This window comes from Capsicum annuum, chromosome 4, assembly GCF_002878395.1.
Source record: "Capsicum annuum cultivar UCD-10X-F1 chromosome 4, UCD10Xv1.1, whole genome shotgun sequence".
Taxonomy (NCBI): Eukaryota; Viridiplantae; Streptophyta; class Magnoliopsida; order Solanales; family Solanaceae; genus Capsicum; species Capsicum annuum.
In genome coordinates, this window is record NC_061114.1 from 126,099,782 (window position 1) to 126,112,720 (window position 12,939).

The following is a 12,939-nucleotide window of genomic DNA, read 5'->3' on the forward strand; positions in this document are numbered from 1 at the left end:
TCAATTAAGCAACCTAACACCCAATCTAGTCAAATAATGCACATAACAAGCTAACTCTTTCTTAGCTTCATTTGCATGGGTCTAAGGGCATCCACCACTACATTGGCCTTGCTTGTGTGATACAACACACTCATATCATAGTCTTTTAACAACTCTAACCACCTCCTCTACCTAATATTTAACTCCCTCTGAGTAAACACATATTGTAGGCTCTTATGATCAGTAAACACATCAACAAGGACACTATAAAGATAGTGTCTCCAGATTTTCAAAGCAAAGATGACAACAGCTAACTCAAGGTCATGGGTTGGATAATTCTTCTCATACAGCTTTAACTATCTAGAGGCATAAGCTATAAGCTTACCTTTTTGCATCAACATACAACCCAAGCTAACTCTAGATGCATCACAATACACCACAAAACCATTTGTACCATCAGGCAAAGTCAACATACAAGATGAAGTAAGTCGAGTCTTCAACTCCTGAAAACTTTTCTCATAGGAATTTGACCACTAGAACGTAACTTTGTTTTTAGTCTATCGGGTCATGGGAGATGCAATAAAAGCTAAACTTCAACAAAACGGTGGTAGTTCTATCTAGACCCAAGAAACTTCTAATGTCATATGGAGAGATAGGTCTAGGCCAATTTCTTAAAGCTTCTTTCTTTGAGGGATCAACTCTAATACCTTCGGCTGAACTATTATGACCAAGAAAGGCTATAGATCATAGCCAAAATTCACACTTACTGAATTTGGTGAACAACTTATGATATCTAAGAGTTTGTAAGATAACTCAAAGGTAATTCGCATAATCATTCTCATTACGGGAGTATACAAGGATGTCATCTATGAAGACAATAACAAACATATCAAGATATAGATTAAACACTCGATTCATGAGGTTTACGAAGACTGCCGGGGGATTGGATAGCCCGAAAGACATATCTAGAAATTCAAAGTGACCATAGCAGGTTTGGAAGGCTATCTTTGGAATATCACATTCCCTCACTTTAAGTTGATGATAGCCGAATCTAAGGTTTATCTTGGAGAAATAACTTGTATCTTGCAGCTAATCAAATAGGTCATCAATTCTCGGAAGAGGATTCTTATTTTTTATTGTTACCTTGTTAAGCTAATGATAGTCAATGCACATAAACAAAGAACCTTCTTCATTTCATATGAATAAGAAAGGTGTGTCCTAAGTAGAAATACTGGGCCTAATGAAACATTTGTCAAAAAGATCTTTGAGTTGCTCTTTCAACTCCTTAAGCTCTGTAGGTCCCATATTGTATAGCGGAATAGAAAAAGGTAGAGTATCAAGAACAAGGTCAATCCCAAATTCTATCTCTCTATCGGGAGGTACCCCTAGGAGATCTTTCGGAAAAACATCTGGAAACTCATTAACAATATCGACTGATTGAATAGTCAGAGCCTCAGACTTAGTGTCTTTGAGATAGAAGATAAAATGACTCTTAGGAGATACTAAACTCCCGAACCACTCAAAAGCTAGTTGACTAGGAAACTAAAACTTGACCATACGGGTACAACAATCTATAGATGCATATCAAGAATGAAGTCAATCCATACCCAGAATAAGGTCAAAATCCACCATGTCTAACTCTATCAAATCCGCAAGTATGACTCTATGAAAAATAGTAACAGCACAATCTCTACATACTTGTTTAGCAACAACTGACTCCCCTACTGGAGTAGAAACTAGAAAGTGCTCAGAATTAATTTTAAGACTCATTTTGAAATTCATAGCTACCAGTGGGGTCACTTAAGAGAGACTTAACCCGCAGTCCAACAACACATAGACATCAAAGAAAAAAACATAGAGCATACCTATAGTAACATCGGGAGAGTCCTCCTGCTCCTGATGAGATGGTAAGGCATTGAATCTATTCTGGAGCTGACCGCTAGAAGTGCTAGATGAAGTACCCTGAGCAGGGGCGGGATGGGGTACAGGAGCTGGTGCACTAGTAGCCTGTTTCTGAGGTTGGGTATCTTTGTTCCCCTGTCTAGTAGTAGGAAAATATATAAGTCTATGGCCCTACTTGCCATAACCAAAACAACCCCTCAAATCTACAAAACACTCATCGGGATGATCCTACAATACTTAGCACAAGGAGGATAATGAGGCCTGTTACTAACACTGTTCTGCGACCTAGACATAAAAGACCTACCTCCTTGCTCCTGCCTGCCTCTAGGAATGGGAGCAATAGATGATGAAGGAGCTAGCATAGACAGACGTCTCTAAAATTGAAGGTGGTTTCCTTTATAGAACCTAGGCTGGCTAAACTCATGCTGCTTAGATCTAGCCCTCTTATTACCCCTCACTCTATCTCTCTCTCTAATCTTATCCACCTCTATCTGCTGGGCATACATTATCAACCTAGCTAGATCCATATCCCTATGCAATATCACAGTCTTACACTCCTTCAGTACCAACCTAGAAACACCGGTCACGAACTTGCTCAAACTAACCCAGGTGTTAGAAATCAAATCAGGAGCTTACTTGGCTAACTGGTTGAACTTCAATTAGTACTCCTTAACAGTCGTAGGGTCATGCCTCAAGTTCATGAAATCCTTAATCTTTAGCTCTTTCATCTCAAGCAAAAATAACTTGTCCAAGAATGCATCTTGGAATAACTGCCAAGTCATAGAAGTAGCATTATCACCTCTATCTTCCTCAATAATACAACCAAGACATAAGCAATGTCCTTAAGTCTATAGAAAGCCAACTTAATACTTTCTTCCTCAGACACATACATCACTTGTGTGATCTTTCTCACCTCTTCAAGGTACAATTATGGATCCTTATCTGCCTTATACCCATAAAACTCTGGTAGATTCATTCCCATAAAATCATGAATCCTAGCTATAGTTGTAGCACATCCTTGATGATTAGTAACTATAGCCTGGTTATTGGCCTGAACAATGGCGGTGACTGCTTGGGATAATGCCTGAAAGGCCACCTAAAACTCAACATAAGATAAAGTCTTATTCAAAGAATTAACAGGTGAGGGTTGGTCATCATCGTTCCTGTGGGCATTTGCTCTTTATAGAGGCATTTTCTGAAATAGAAGAGCATGAATTATTACATGAGAGGGAAAACTATAGGCATGATAGAATCCGAAAGAAAGAAATAACTTTTCCTAAAATGCCTTGTAGCCTCTTTCTCATAGATGTGGCCTGCTATATACCGATGGTCGAGACTCTTCTCAACGTGGCTTGTCAGACACCCTAGGACTCCTTAAAACTTTAGGCTCTGATACCAAGTTTGTAACAACCAGAAATTGCCTTCTGGGACGTCACACGGTGCTTAAGGCTACAAGTAGCCCCAAGTTAACCCTTTGAGCCTGTTCTACTAATAACACTCATTTTAAGATGAAATAATTCAAGCACTAAGAAAGTCATATCATCTGAAGGGAGATATGGAGAAGATATTCGATCCAAACAACCACAATACTAGAATTCTCAACACAATCATAATCTGATAACTAGTCTGACAAAGCCTCTACTAATTCATGAACTAAAGAGCCATTGGGGCAGGTCCCCAATAGACTCAAAATGAACTTAAAGTAATAACATAGTCTCTCAAATGCGGAAATGTTTGATGATAGGTCCTCAAACCATCAGGACTCACCACTGTAGGAATGTAAACTGAGGTACTCGAAAGTCACTAACGAGGATGGGACTGAGCACCTGAACCTACATTAAAAGACAATATAACACATAGACATACATGTGGATCAGCACTTGGGAATGTACTGAGTATGTGGGAGTGCATGCATTTATATAAAACAACATCAATACTTCTTAATCAAATCATGCATGCAATAAGTAATAACTCACACGGCTTGAATAAGTGTAAAATGTTAAGCTCATAAATCATGTAGAATGGAGCATGTAACACAAATCTCGTGAGTCATCATAGTTTAACTTTGAAATCGGTAAGCTTCTCTTATTCCCATTACCCATACACTAAAGGAAACTTTAAACAATACTTTCAACTAAATCATATGTCTCATGGAGAGTAAAACTTCTTTAATTCTCAATAACTCATAACTCTTTTGAACTTAAGTACTTGGAATTTGGAATCATTAAACCTTGAAACATACTTTAAGGCATTTCATTCACTTTAAGAAAATATCTCATTTCAAGATTTAGGGAAAAATACTTATATCAGGGGAAAATACTTTAGTCTTAGGGAGAAAATCTAAAACTTTACAATTAAGAAAATAACTTGTATCAAGGGAGGTTCTCTTAACCGACATAAACCATGTGAGCTATATAGTGTCCAACATATTTTTCTCCTAAGAAAGAGACCCCAAGTTGGGGAGGAGTGTCGTACACTTGCCAGGGCGTATAACCTCAATTTAGTGATCACTTATCTCGGCCTCAGGCACAACATCTCGGCCTTAGGCCCAAAATCTCAAACCTACGGTGGAACATAGTTCTGGGGTAAGAAACTGTAATAACTTACCCAACTCGATTCTAAATACTACTTAATTTAGTTTATCTTGCTCATCTCATGAAAATCCATATTAAAATAATCTCATGGTTCATTAATAACCCAATAATCAAATCTATACTATCATTTAGTGTAGTGGATTTCAAAACTCCATGACCATTAGGTCAAAACATTTCTCAATAATCTCAGAATACTCAAATCATGGGTGCTTTAAGCATAGGAGTTCATAAAATTGTAAATCTCAAGTAGGGCTCAATAACCCATGATTAAATCCCAAGTTAAAACTCATCAAAAGCATAATAGATTGCATATAGATTCATAAGACATGTAGAAATCTGGAAATTTCAGCAATTTGTCTCAAAATCTCAACATACTCATATACTTCAATATCTCAAACATTTCAACTATTAATTGCTCAAGGATTAAAATCATGGGTTATAGACCAGGCTGTAATTTCTTAAGAAAACATGTAAAAAACATGCCATTAGACTCTCAATTCATGGAAAACATCAAAATATTGTAATGAATAATAATGGGTGAAAAACCCTAATTTAAATTCATGTAAAATCTCATAGATTATAGAAAATCATATTTTAAATAAGCCTTTGGGAACAAGGATGAAAGTATTACCCTTGTTCAAATACCCACATACCTTAGATTATGAAATTGGATGAACGAGCTTTCTCTAAACTCTCCTACTTACTCTTGAGAGAGAATTCTTGCAACCTTTGAACTTGGGGAACTCAAATCTCAATTCAATTTGTAGAATACATGGTAAGTTTTTGGATTTCTTGTAGAAGGATTTTAGATTTGAACTTGAGGGAAAAACCCTAGCTCTCTTATGTTTTGGATAATGAATGAAGCTATTTGCTTTTCTTGGAATATATATAGTTGATAAAATAGTAGAAATACTGAAAAGCCCCTTGTTAAAATGAGTTAAAAACACTGAATGGGGGCAGCGATGGTCCATCGTAAGTCTGACGATCTATCGCACGTTGGCCAAAAAATGAACACACTGCCTTGATGTGATGGTCTTATTGATGGTCCATCACAAGCCCGATGGTCCATTGGATCATCCATCGCATGTTGGCCAGGATGAGGCCATACTGCCTGAGCGCAACGGTCCCAGCGACGGTCCATCGTATCCTTGATGGTCTGTTATTTTTCCCGTCGGACTTGGTCCAGAAAAGGGAGTTACTGCCTTAGTTGTGATGGGCTGAGCGATGGTCCATCGCAGACTCGATGGTCCATCAAATTATCCATCACAACTGGGCGGTTTCGATAACTCTCCATAAAACAACCATAACTTCTCACCCCGATACTGGATTTGAACAAAATTGGTATCGTTGGAAATCTAATTCAATTCTCTATATGAAAAAAATTCAAATTTAAGTAAATTCTATATGGTTTAAACTCCAATCACTTGATAAGACACTTCTCAGTCTTTTAGGGTCGAAATTACACTTTACTTTACACGCTTTAAGGCTCAGACTACAAGGGAACTTTGCGGGGTCTCATAATTTAGGGAACAAGGTGCCTGTCTTAAGCCATAAGAGCCTATTCTACCCTATCCTATCCTCTTTCATTTTTGTGGGAAGGTACATTATGGAATATGTGATCAGGGGAGGACTAAGCTTTTAAGTGTGTTTATCTTGGTCACATGCAACAAGATTGTCCTTTGTGGGTGGATTGTGGAACTAATAAATTTTTTGTTGCTACTTCTTCATCTTTTGCACCAAAGGGTACTACTTCTAGTACTGACGTTGGTCGAAATCATTTATATGCTCTTGCCACCCGTCAGGAAAGCTTGGCTTCACCTAAAATTGTTACTAGTACATTATAGCTTTTCTCTTATTACATGTATTATCTTCTTGATTTAGGGTCTACTCTCTCTAATATAACCCAATATAAGGCTATTTATTTTGGTTTTAGTACTGAGTGTATTTTTAATCCCTTTTCTTTGTCTACCCCGATAGGTGACTCTATTTTCGATAAAAAAGTCTATATGGGTTGTGTGGTATCTATTTGTGGTAGGTAGACATTGGTAAATATGATAGAGTTGGATACGCCTATAGGAAACTTAAGGATCACAAAAATAATTACCTAACTCACAAATTTGAGTTAGCTGCCATGGATTTTCATTGCAACTTTGGAGACACTACCTTTATAGTGTGCATGTTACCATTTTCATGGACCATAAGTCTTCAGTGCGTATTTTCTCAGCGGGGGTTGAATCTTTGTTAGATAAGGTAGTTGGAGTTATTAAAGGATTATTACATAAATTTACTTTATTTATGGGTTAGGCTAACATGGTGTCAGACGCACTAAGTAGGTTGCCTATGGGTAGTGTATGATATGTGAAGGAGGAAGAACGGGAACTGGTCGAAGAGGAGCATAGATTAGCCCATTTTAGAGTACATTTTCTCAACACTGATGATGGGGAATTAATACTTCCAAATTGTTTAGAATCATCTTTGGTAGTGGAAGTTAAAGAGAAACAGCGAAATGATCCCATACTTAACAAAATATCAGAAGCAGTCCAGCAACAGAAGGTTGGGGTTTTCTCCAAAGGGGGAGATGGTGTACTTTACTATCAAGGAAGGCTTCATATTTCAAAGGTAGATGGGTAGAGATAAAGGATACTAGCAAAGGCTCATGGTTTGAGGTATTCCATTCATCTGGGTTCTACTAAGATGCACTGTAACTTAAGAGAAAATTAATGATAGAGCAGTATAAAGAGAGACATAGCAGAGTTTATGACGAAATGCCCAAATTTCCAGCAAGTTAAAGTTGACCACCAGAGACCAGGTGGAACACTATAGGAGACCTACTTGGAAGTGGGAAGTAATGAATACAAATTTCATCATAGGGTTGCCTCATACTAGGCATCGGCATGATTCAATTTGGGTTATAGTAGATCGAATAACTAAATCAGTCCATTTCCTACCTGTTAAGACTTCAAACACGGTGGAAGATTATGCCAGAATGTATATCTGTGAGTTAGTAAGGCTTTATGAGATACCCCTGTTCATTATTTAAGACAGAGGAACGCAATTTACTTCACAGTTTTACCAATCTTTTCCAAAGGGCCTTGGTACAAAGGTTAAGCTTAGTACTGCTTTTCATCCATAGACCGATGGTCAGGTTGAATGCATAATTTAGACATTAGAATACATGATGAGGGCGTGTGTTTTAGACTCTAGAGGAAGTTGGGATGACCATCTACCTTTGATTGAGTTCACTTATAATAATACTTATCATGCTAGCATTCAGATGGCTCTATTTGAAGTGTTGTATAGGCATAGATGCAGATCACCCAAAAGGGTAGTTTTAGGTTAGTGGAGTGGTATTTATTGGGACGGACTCTATTCTTGAAACTATGCAAAAGTTTCATTTGATTCATGAAAGACTAAAAACTGCTCAGAGCCATCGAAAAATATGTGTTGATGTAAGAATAAGAGAGTTTGGGTTTGAAGTGGGTGTTGGGTATTCCTAAAAGTATCACCAACGAAGGGAATAATAAGATTTAGAAAGAAAGGGAAGTTGAGTCCCCAATTTATTGGTCTGTATGATGTAGTGAAGTGCATCAAAAAGGTTGCTTATAAATTGGTCATTTTGTCAGATTTAGCTACGATTCACCTAGTGTTCCATGATTTGATGCTTAAGAAGTGCATTGGAGATTCGTCCTTATTAGTTCCCCTAAAGAGTATTGGGGTAAAAGATAACTTGTCGTATGAGGAGATTCCTGTGGAGATTCCTGTGGAGAATCCTATGGAGATACTTGATAGGAAAGTCCAAAGTCTAAGGAATAAAGAAGTAGCATCAGTAAAGGTTCTTTGGAGAAACTAATTGGTTGAATGGGGCACCTGGAAAGATGAAGCGGACATGATGACCAAGTATTTGACATGACCCAACCTAGGGCCTAATCATTTCAAGAATCTCAAGTCTAACAAGGACCGGAGACCACCCTCTATACCTAATCTATCCCACCAATATACCACCAATGTCGGACGAATTTTGAACATATAATAAGATAGGTTATTTATAATTCAATGACATTGGGATAAGTCAAAAACTGAGACCAACATAACCAATTCATAATGTCAGAACAAAACCATAATAGACCTAAGTCCATATTTGTCCATACAAAGCCTCTAAAATAATGTCAAAGAATACCTAGTCGGTACATGCCCCTGACCATAGCCAAAAACCAATGTCAGAGGAATATCAAAGACATAAGATAAACCATAACATGAAATGGGCCTTCCAAAGAATGGAAGCTCACCACTTTATTCTGACTCAAGTCATCCCCAAATCACCAAATCACTAATTAGGGAGTGTGATAGTATGGTCAGTCCTGCATTACATGGGGATTTTGGGCGGTTAGCGGAGTGATTTCTAGCAAGTACTCAGGAATAAGGATAAAATAAGGCCATCATTCAATACCAAAGTAAATAATTATATGCAATCACATAGATACATATATACCATGCTAGGATAGGGAACCAACTTTAGCATGCACTTAAAACCTTTATCTAGGATGCATAGCTTTCCTATAATAATCGACCCATGGGCTATATGGGTCCAGTGTTAACATCTAAACAGGCCCCAGTACGTGTAGTCGTATGAATTTAAGATATCATTGTGGTTGGGGATTCCCATGTACCCTTCGTCCTCCATGATTCATATATATAAGCATAAACTTGGGGTCCATAATGAAACATTTAGAACATAATGAAATTACCAAATCTAGGAGTCCATTATCAAGGCATTATGAAGTGGTATCATCATACCAACTATATCTTGCAGGCAATATCATTAGCCAGCACTTAGGGGATTCGTATGTACCCCACAAGGTTTCTAATTAAACCAAAGCCATGGTCATCAAGGCCTTTCAAAATATTTTAAAACCAATAAAACAAATTTAGGATCCATTACTGTATTATGCAATGCAACGTTTTTGGTATTAATCAAACTATGTAACAAAATCATTCTCATACGCATTTTAACAAACATGTTGAGGGCATATAGTTTCCAAAACTAAAACCAAGTATCAATTGACCATTACCATGCAATCATATGTTCAAAACAAATAATATAACATAAAAACAAGAATTAATACATGGGAAAGAATTATTAAACCATACACAACCGAAACCCACAACATATAGTTCAAAACCAAACAATACCATAATATTACCATGAAAACCATCCATTAAAACATGTTTTTAGTTGAATTAACAATGAGGGAGGACTAATATGCCTGAGTTATGAAGATCCACAGAGAAATTTTGATCCTTAAGCCTCTAGAAGAACACCTTGAAGAAACCCTAGCCCAACCTTCTTCAGAGGTTCTTAGACAGAGTTTAGAGAGTGTTTTAAAATCTTCCAAAGTGTATAAAGGATGACCAACTAGGGTTATAAGATATGGGATCTTAAGGGCTTGGGGTGGGAAATGTCCAAACTACCCTCAGCTAGCCCAACCTTCTTGAGAGGTTTTTAGAGAGTGTTTAGAGATTATTTTAAAATCTTTCAAAGTGTATAAAGGATGACCAACTAGGATTGTAAGATGTGGGGTCTTAAGGGCTTCGGGTGGAAAATATCCAAACTACCTTCAGCTTAAAAGTTGTGGAAAACTCACAAGGAGATATGAATGGACCTCTAACTTACCACCATGTCATACAAGTGGTTCCCCCTAAGAATGTTGGACATCAAATTCTTTCCAATATATGTCTCCCTTTCCTAACTCATCCCAACACCATACGAATGGTATCCTCAAGTCGTATACAAGGCCAATCACCAAGGGATAGACATTAGACAATATATGATTAGACTCGAACCGCTCGTTACATCAACATATGACTCGTATGGAGTATATAGTACCAAGGAAGGAACTTTGTCAATCAATACACTAACCAACATATGACTAGGGTCCCTAGACCTGTCACTTTACTATACCACTTGCGGTGTGTGTTGTATGATAAACAAAAGGTTTAAAATTGAGAAAATTTACAAGGGTCAAGGTTTGGGGCATTTCAATCACTGCCACTAGGATCATTCATCCTCGAATGAATAGTTTAAGTTAAACACAAGAAGGATTTAACACATTACTACCCCTCCAACTTTCTTTTAACAAAGTTAGAAAACAAAGACGTTAAGAATACATACATACTTTAAGCACGATTATTCCAGATGAAAGATAAGAATGAGTAGTCAGACTCTATATCCCCTTCAAATCCCCACAGAAATCCTTCTTCCATAACCAATGCATCTAATATCCCCTATATACAACCACACTTTTCACAAAGCTTTCAACATGAAGACAATACTCATCCATCATAACCACCCACCTCCCGCGGTGAAAATATAACTAGAGCGCCTGAGTATAACTGTACGTCCATCCCATATTAGAGGCTAATTGGGAGTTAAAGGTTTTTATCGAAGCCATGGGACCCTATACTTTACAATACTCTGATAATACCGCAACTATAATGAAGAAACATGTCTTGATCAAGAAGCTATAGTTGTTTAACACAAAGGTTGGCTATTTCTAAATCACTCAAGCCTATCATTAATACACCCACTTTATGGATCGCCCCACCCAAAATAGTACCCTTAACCACTATCATAAAAGCTTCTGATCTAAGGTGGTTTTATGCACTCAGTGTTGTTATCCTAGTTTATTTAGCCTTATTTTGAGGACTACCTGTGTGATGAATGATTCAATAATGATATTATTGAGCAAATAAGTTCGTAAGTACTTGATAACAATGTTTAAGGTTTTTTCCAAAAATTTTTATTCTTAATTTTGCTACTTGGAGTTCAAATGAGAAAACTCGTGTAACTAGCTTTAGCTAGCTGTTGTTCTAGTTGACCACAATGGATTCTAATGTGTATAATGAGTTCCTAATAGTTTGATTCTGTAACTACGTATGGAAAAACTTGTTTATAATGTTTAATTTATAATTAATCAATCCAAGTGTCAAAACACTAAGTTAAAGATCAAAGTAAGCGAGACTAGTTCTTAGCTTAAGTTTCTAGTTCACCATTATGGATTATGTATTGTTTTGAGGTCTAATATATTGTGTTTGATGATATAGGAGGCTTGGTGAGTTTACTAAGGTGATTTATGGATGACTCATAAGCTATAAATAAAGTGTAAATAATACCACAAGGCTTTGGATTAAAGTCAAATGCACAAGACAAAGTTTGGACGTCTAATTGGATATTCTAGTGTGCTCTCATGATAGAGGGGCATCGTGACATATATCGATGGGAATGGGCAGTTCTTCGCAACCCATATCAATGGGAATTCACATTTCTTTACAATCCATATTCCATGGGAATAAGTGTAGAGTCACGGACTCTACTCCCTTGTAATGGTGCTGTGTTGTAGACCATACCCCTACCATAGCCAAAAGTCCTCCTCCTATAAATAGGACACTTGAACATATTGTTATACACCTTGGATGAATTAGATGCTTGGAGAGGGGATGGAAAAAACTTTAATTAGGGATTTTATTCTTTTACTTTAGCTTGTTTATGGATTTTAATATTGATTTATTCATCTTGATTACGATTATGTCCATTATCAGCTAAAAGAACCTTTTCTAGGGTTAAGGCCAAGAACATGATTACTATTGCTTTGAATTGGTTTTGTTTTGATTGATTATTATATTTAGTTTTTTATTTATCCTTATTGTAGCTATTTTAAGTATTTTCTACCCTTAGAATAAATCAATTATCTTCTTTGTGAGCCCAGGAGAGAGAATAAGAGGATAGAACATGGGGACAAATAGTGTAAGGTTCTTATTCTTTTATAAAATAAGAATTTGAATTAGCGTCTAGGATAGGGATATACCTAAAATCCTTGGTTGGTTAACTTACAGGATGACATCTTAATGCATCTATATCGATTATTACATCCCCACTCAATGATGTAGTTATAATGTCCAGTTAGGTAGAAGGTTAGAGGTTGGGAGACCATGATCATACGATAAACCCTGCAAATCAATAACCAAGATCAGTAATCTAATGAATGAAGTTCAATATTATAGTATGATTTTTCATATAGACTTTACCCTAGGGTTCTTTCTATTAATTGTCCAAGCTTAACTTTATTCCATTGTTTACATTAATTTCCAATTTACAATCACGAACTCTTTTGGTTACTTTCACATCAATTTAATCTCAATAGTGAATTAGAATAGGATAGTTGTTAACCCAAGTATCTGAGGGATAGATATTTAGTTTTATTTAAGGGCACTGTACTAATTAGTGAGACCACGTACACTTGCATGTGCGCTTAGGCGCAATAAGTTTTTGGCGTCTTTGCTGGGGACTTGTAAATTGGCAACTATTTTCATTTTAATTTAACTTTTTAGACTTCTTTGGTTCTTTATGCTTGGTTTTTGTATTGAATCTATAGAAAATAGGTTAATAGACTAATAAGCTGGCAAGAGA